The sequence below is a fragment of the Eimeria mitis genome, genomic scaffold, assembly GCF_000499745.2.
Source record: "Eimeria mitis Houghton genomic scaffold, Emh_scaff810, whole genome shotgun sequence".
Classification (NCBI taxonomy): Eukaryota; Apicomplexa; class Conoidasida; order Eucoccidiorida; family Eimeriidae; genus Eimeria; species Eimeria mitis.
Window position 1 is genome coordinate 1 of NW_013575953.1, and position 6,729 is coordinate 6,729.

Consider the following 6,729-nt stretch of genomic DNA (forward strand, 5'->3'; position numbering starts at 1 on the left):
TCATGTATTGTTCTTGTGTATAATATAATATATTATCCTTATGTTTGTGTTTTTATAGTTGATATAATTTGTGTATTTATACTTTTTATTATTTATCATTGCTTATTCTATGATTTTATTCGTATATATCTCTCTATTAATTCTCTAGTTTCTCTTTATAAGTTAATTCCTTTTGTGTAGGAAAGCGATCAACCAGCAGAAAGAACCCTGGCGCAAGGTGATGAGGCAGGGTTAAGAGAGGCATAGAAAGAAAGCTAGAATAGATAAAATAGTAAACTACAATAGATAAAATAAAAGTTTTTTTAATGTAAAATAAAAGTTTTTTTAAAGTATACTATGATCCTATCTCTACTACACAGATTTCCCCTGAGCACAAAGGCAAAAGGAAAGGCCAGGAAGCTGAACTGGAAATGAATATGTATGCCATGGGTTGCAGCAAGCGTTGCTGCAACTTTTGCTGCGAGGTAACTCCGCATGAACTGCGAAGCACTTGCTTGGTTTTCAACGTTCAACCTCCACCGAAACAGAAACGCATGAAACATCTAGAAGCTTCATACAGAGAATCCTACATTTCCCCGCCCCTTACCCCCCCCCCGCTCAGCGCACACCCTCGTATGCCTGGGTGTTTCACTAGGGATAGGTGGACGGAGAGGCCCGAAAGAAATATAGAAAGAAAGAAAGAAAGAAAGAAAGGAAGAAAGAAAGAAAGAAAGAAAGGGGCCAAGAGCCCGAACAAAAAGGCCAAAATATATATGACAAGGCAAAGGGTATACTGCCCCTTCTGAAGATCGTATGCCGCTGCTGCAACCCCTCGCCGCTGCCTGATCCTGAACTGCGTGCTATACTTTAATGCGGGCGTGCTGCCGTGTAAAGAGAATGTAATGAAATGTAGCTAACGAGCAGCCTCAGAGTATGCGTGGGGCGGAGCATCTGGATCGCCCCAAGAGGAGGCACAGCCCCAAAGTATAAAAAGTTGAACGTGTTTTCGACTGCTGCCCCGAGCCAACAGCAAGTAGAATGATTGCCCTATGCTTTACTGGTATGCAACTTTGTGAATACTTAGGCTTAGCAATTTGTATTAATGAAGGAGGCGAGAAGGGAAGTGTGTTTCTTAGAAAAGCTAGGGGAAGTTTAGCCGGGAAGTTAGCGTCTAAGAAATATGATAGCATGGGATGGAAACAGAATAGCAGTTTGCCGAAGAGCTGTGCACGGCACAAACTTGAGTTGTGATGTTCATGCTGCTGAGTCAAAGGTGGCGTGTAGACGCTCCTGAGAAACTGCAACACGCAAGCAGGCAGATACCGGTTTCCGGTCTCCAGGTTCTTTAACGTGATATTATGGTTTTCATTTGCCTGTGCTAGTCGATAAACCTGTGTCAACGACCTCAATTCCCTCCCTCTGCCCCTTCGCCTAATGGCGTTGCTATCATCTTGTGGAGAGCATTTCAGGCAACTTCAATGATTCTTTGAGCCGTTTGAGCTTCCTGTAGCTGGTAGTATGGCGAGAACTCCACATTCGGCATAACTATGCAGGTCAACGCAGCGGCTTACATTGTAAAAGGGATGCGGAGTTTCGGAGTCACGCTGTATACGGGGGAGATGCGGCTGCACTAGGTTAGTTGTCAGACGTGTATTGGAAACAATGGATGGGTCTAAGCTAAAGATTGGGTGTTATTTGGAGGCGCGACTCTTCGCCGTCGTTCATACTGCGTCTAATGCACCGGATCCCATCTGAACTCCGAAGTTAAGCGGCGCAAGGCCCGGTTAGTCTGCGGTGGGTGACTCCGCGGGAATCCCTTTGGGTGATGACGGCCTTTTTCATATTATTCGTCTACGCATTCCTCATGCACACATTTTGCGTTGTTCATGTACTCATGCCCAACGCAGTGGCTTACATTCTAAAGGGCCGTAACAAGTACCTGGCGAGCGCCCCGGCTGCTCGCCTTCTTGTACGCCCCGGAGATAGTGCAAATTGACGAAAACGGGATCACCCAATCAAACGTTAACTACCAAACGCTGCTTCTTGTAGCATCTTGTCTGGTGTTCATGTCGCTCCTTCATGCATTCCAGTGCTGCTGCAAGCTGTGTATGCGGGACAAATGTTGCGAGCGCACCGATGTGGCTGCGAGCAACCCGATCCAACATCTGGTTAGCCAATGACACTATGATGTAGACTAGGGAAGCACGAAAGATACGGATTGAAGAAGCCATTGGTGTAAGAGTGTAACAGCCGTTACGACTGCGACGGAAACGTAACGCTAGAATCGTCGTTGCAGAAAAACGCCCCCTTTGGAATGTGCGCAGTTGGACATTCAACATGTCCCTCCTGTAGTACTCTATGGTCTCTCGCCAGTGCCGCATAGAGGTCCACTGTAGTTGGGAACTGCTTTAGTTGAGCTGTAGTTGGAGGACGAACAGCTGAAGTGGCCCGCGTGCAGTACAACTGCGCACAAAGCTGACGAATCTGCCTCAAACTCTGCTACAAGCGAGCTGCGTGGAAGGCTTGCTTTCATTAAGCATATTCGTTTGGTGAGATAGTTGGGGTCCCGACTGTATGAGGGAAACAGTCCAGGAAAAATAGATATCTCGTGTCTTGGATAGAGTTGCAAAGCGAGGGAATGCCACACAATCGTAATGTGACCGGGCGTTTTCGCGGCGTTCCTTTGCAAGCACTCCACTGACACTTCGGAGTCAAGGGCTGTGTTGCGATCAAGGGTGGCGAGCAGCGATACAACCCGGCAGCACGCACCACACGAGTTGCAGGCTGACCCGCTACGGGACCTCGATTCGACCGACTGCCATGCACAGGCTGTCGACACCATCAACACAGTATCCGCCCTAGACAACGAACGTCAAACTGCTGAATGTAACAAGCAGATGAAAATGCAAGGTAGTTTTTAGTTCCACTTGCACTGTCTGTCACCCGCCGAAGCACAAACTTTGGTAGAGCACGTGTGTGTAGCTTACTCAAGACAATGAAACACATCAGCCAAGGACAGCAAGTACTCTGGAAGAGCCACCCGTGGTCACTCTTCAAGTGGAAGCATGAGGATGCAATCGACAGGCAAGTGAGGAATATATATTTCTCGCAGCATCGCTCTGCTTCAGCAAGGCGCAAGCCACCTATGCGACATATACCCTGGGTGATGACGGCCCTTTTCATATTATTCTTCTACGCATTGCGCATGCACACATTTTGCATTGTTCACGTACTCATGCACAAACGTGCAGGTCCACGCAGTGGCTTACATTCTACAGGGCCGTAACAAGTACCTGGCGAGCGCCCCGGCTGCTCGCCTTCTTGTACGCCCCGAGTGCAAATTGACGAAAACGGGGTCACCCGGGTAAACGTTAACTACCAAACGCTGCTTCGTGCAGCATCCTGTCTGGTGTCCATGTCGCTCCTTCATGCATTCCAGTGCTGCTGCAAGCTGCGTATGGAGGACGAATGCTGCGAGCACACCGATGTGGCTGCGAGCAACCCCATCCAACTTCTGGTTAGACAATGGCATTATGATGTAGACTAGGGAAACACGAAAGATACGGATCGAAGAACCCATTGATGAAGGAGTATAACAGCCGTTGTTAGTGCGACGGAAACATAGGGTTAGAGTCGTCGTTGCAGAAAAACGTCCCCTTTGGAATGTGCGCAGTTGGAAACTCAACATGTTCCTCCTGTGCTACTCCTTGGTCTCTCGCCAGTGCCGCATAGAGGTCCACTGTAGTTGGGAACAGCTTTTGTTGAACTGTAGTTGGTGGAGGAACAGCTGACGTGGCCGGAGTGCAGTACAACTACGTACAAAGCTGACGAATCTGCCACAAACTCTGCTATAAACGAGCTGAGTGGAAGGTTCGCTTTCATTAGGCGTTTTCGTTTGCTGAGCTAGATGGGGTTCCGACTGTATGTGGCAAATAGTGCAGGAAGGGTAGATATCTCGGGAGTTGGATAGAGTTGCAAAACGAGGGAATGCCACGCAATCCTAAAGTAACCGGACGTTCTCGCGACGTTCCTTTGCAAGCACTCCACTGACACTTCGGAGTCAAGGGCTGTGTTGCGATCAAGGCTGGCGGGCAGCGATACAAGCCGGCACCTTGCACCGCACTAGTTGCACGCTGACCCGCCACGGGACCTCGATTCGACCGACTGCCATGCACAGGCTGTCGACGCCCTCAACACGGTATCCGCCCTAGACAACGAAAGTCAAACTGCTGAATGTAACAAGTAGAAAAAAATGTAAGGTAGCTTTTGGTTCCACTTGCACTCTCTGTCACCCCCCGAAGCACAAACTTTGGTAGAGCACGTCTGCATAGCCTCTTACTCAAGACAATGAAACACATCAGCCAAGGACAGCAAGAATTCTGAAAGCGTCACCTGTGGTCATTCTTCAAGTGGACGCATGAGGGTGCAATCGACAGGCAAGTGAGGAATATATATTTCTCGGAGCATCGCTCTGCTTCCGCAAGGCGCAAGCCACCTATGCGGCATATGCACTGGGTGATGACGGCCTTTTTCATATTATTCGTCTACGCATTGCTCATGCACACATTTTGCGTTGTTCACGTACTCATGCACAAGCCTGCAGGTCAACGCAGTGGCGTACATTCTAACGGGCAGTAACCATTACCTGCCGAGCGCCCCGGCTGCTCGCCTTCTTGTAAGCCCCGGAGAGAGTTCAAGTTGACGAAAACGAAGTCACCCGGGTAAAAGTTAACTACCAAACGCCGCTTCGTGCAGAATCTTGGCTGGTGTTGGTGTCGCTCCTTCATGCATTCCAGTGCTGCTGCAAGCTCTGTATGCGGGACAAATGCTGAGAGCGTGCCGATCTGGCTGCGAGCAACCCGATCCAACTTCTGGTTACACAATGGCACTATGATGTAGACTAGGGAAACACGAAGTATACGGATCGAAGAAGCCATTGGTGTAAGAGTGTAACAGCCGTTACTACTGCGACGGAAACGTAATTCTAGAATCGTCGCTGCAGAAAAACCTCCCATTTGGAGTGTGCGCAGTTGGACATTCAACATGTTCCTACTGTACTACTCTTCGGTCTCTCGCCAGTGCCGCATAGATGTCCACTGTAGTTGGGAACAGCTTTTGTTGAGCTGTAGTTGGAGGAGGAACAGCTGAAGTGGCCAGAGTGCAATACAACTGCATACAAAGCTAACGAATGTGCCTCAAACTCTGCTATAAACGAGCTGCGTGGTAGGTTCGCTTTCCACAAGCATGTTCTTTTGCTGAGGTACATGAGGGTCCGGCTGTATGTGGCAAATAGTGCAGGAAAAATAGATATCTCGTGTCTTGGATAGAGTTGCAAAACGAGGGAATGCCACGCAATCCTAAAGTGACCGGACGTTTTCGCGACGCTCCTTTGCAAGCACTCCTCTGACACTTCGGAGTCAAGGGCTGTGTTGCGATCAAGGGTGGTGAGCAGCGATACAACCCGGCACCTTGCACCGCACTAGTTGCACGCTGACCCGCCACGGGACCTCGATTCGACCGACTGCCATGCACAGGCTGTCGACGCCCTCAACACAGTATCCGCCCTAGACAACGAAAGTCAAACTGCTGAATGTAACAAGTAGATAAAAATGCAAGGTAGCCTTTGGTTCCACTTGCACTCTCTGTCACCCCCCGAAGCACAACCGGTGGTAGAGCACGTCTGCATAGCCTCTTACTCAAGACAGTGGAACACACCAGCCAAGGACAGCAAGTACTCTGGAAAAGCCGCCTGTGGTCACTACTCAAGTGGAAGCATGAGGGTGCAATCGACAGGCAAGTGAGGAATATATATTTCTCGGAGCATCGCTCTGCTTCCGCAAGGCGTAAGCCACCTATGCGAAATATGCACTGGGTGATGACGGCCTTTTTCATATTATTCGTCTACGCATTGCTCATGCACACATTTTGCATCGTTCACGTACTCATGCACACGCTTGCAGGTCAACGCAGTGGCGTACATTCTACAGGGCCGTAACAAGTACCTGGCGAGCGCCCCGGATGCTCGCCTTCTTGTAAGCCCCGGAGAGAGTGCAAATTGACGAAAACGGGGTCACCCGGGCAAACGTTAACTACCAAACGCTGCGTCTTGTAGCATCGTGTGTGGTGTTCTTGTCGCTCCTTCATGCATTCCAGTGCTGCTGCAAGCTGTGTATGCGGGACGAATGCTGCGAACGTCCCGATGTGGCGGCGAGCAACCTGATCCTACTTCTGGTTAGACAATGGCATTATGATGTAGACTAGGGAAACACGAAGGATACGGATCGAAGACGCCATTAGTCTAAGAGTGTAACAGCCGTTACTAGTGCGAGGGAAACATAAGGTTAGACTCGTCTTTGCGGAAAAACATCCCCTTTGGAATGTGCGCAGTTGGACATTCAACATGATCCTCCTGCACTAGGCTTTAGTCTCTCGCCAGTGCTGCATAGAGGTCCACTGTAGTTGGGAACAGCTTTTGTTGAGCAGTAGTTGAAGGAGGAACAGCTGAAGTGGCCGGAGTGCAATGCAACTACATACGAAGCTGACGAATATGCCTCAAACTCTGCTATAAACGAGCTGCGTGGAAGGTTCGCTTTCATCAAGCATATTCGTTTGCTGATGTAGATGAGGGTCCGGCTGTATGTGGCAAATAGTGCAGGAAAAATAGATATATCGTGTCTTGAATAGAGTTGCAAAACGAGGGAATGCCACGCAATCGTAAAGTGATCGGACGTTCTCGCGACTTTCCTTTGC